Here is a 1,103-nt window from a genome sequence, read left to right as displayed (position 1 = left end):
GCACTTACTTACCCAGCCCCTCATTTGTACAAGAGCAGGCCAGGGGCCCCACTGTGTATGAACCTGTCTTGTTGAAGCCTGAGGCCCTTTACTTGGTATCATATTAGCTGGACTTAAATATGAAAATTACAACACTGCATCTATGAAAGGGTGTGCAATGCAAGGTATTCATAAATTCTGGTTACTTTGAAGTGCTTTTTTTGGGTAATGCTTTAGCTGGATTTAAAGGAGCCTGTAACAAAACTGCCTCCATTTACTGGTGTACAGTCCCAGATGTCTATGGATTCCTGCAAGTCACCTCTCCTTTTCCCGCTGCCATGCCTCCTCCTCCCCCGGTCACTACCACACCACTGAAAATGAGGGGGTCTTGGCGGTGCGAAGCTACACTTCTAGCCACGATCTTGTGGGGACTGGCTGGGATGAAAAGAAAGAAATACACTGTTTCCTCTCTCACAGGTCTGGGTTTTACCCTTAAGCTGAATGAAAGGAGAGCTGAGACAAGGGCAGGAAGGGTTATGGGTGAAATATGCTGTGAAATCCAAAAGATATTTTCTGTGCAAGTCTGGTTTCAACTGTTTGGGGTTGTCTGAAAGTGTGGGAAGAGGTCCAGAGCTGGAGGGACAACAGAGAGGAAGAATGGGGGGTGATGGATGGGACCCGAAGTGTTTTCCACACCATGGGTTCTGGATGTCAAGTGATGAGAAGGTTGCTATGGTTTCCTGAGCTACACTCATCTCCCAGGAGAACATGCCCCATTTCTCCTTTGCTCCTGATGGACTGCTGTGGACTGAGACCGGAAGAGCAGGGTCCTGGAATACATCCTGGGCGCTAACTTGAGCCTCTGGAGGCCAGGCCCACTGTGTGAAGAGAGGGGGAAAGCACTGCTCACAGATCAGGGTTAACAAGGCCTGAGGGGCTTCAGCAGGCTGAGAAAGTCTGGAACCCCAGAAGTTTCATCATGACTGCAGGGGCTGGGAGGTTTCCTGTTCCCTGGCTTCAGGCTCACCTCAGGTCAGGCTCTTCCCAGAGCCAATGGGGCTAATGCCGCTGGGCTGGGGGAGGGCTCGGGCCCCAGCTCCAAAGGAAAGGAGACAAGGCTTACC

Source organism: Pan paniscus, chromosome 15, assembly GCF_029289425.2.
Source record: "Pan paniscus chromosome 15, NHGRI_mPanPan1-v2.0_pri, whole genome shotgun sequence".
Lineage (NCBI taxonomy): Eukaryota > Metazoa > Chordata > Mammalia > Primates > Hominidae > Pan > Pan paniscus.
The sequence above is the reverse complement of the archived record's forward strand: the minus strand, read 5'-3'. Positions refer to the sequence as shown.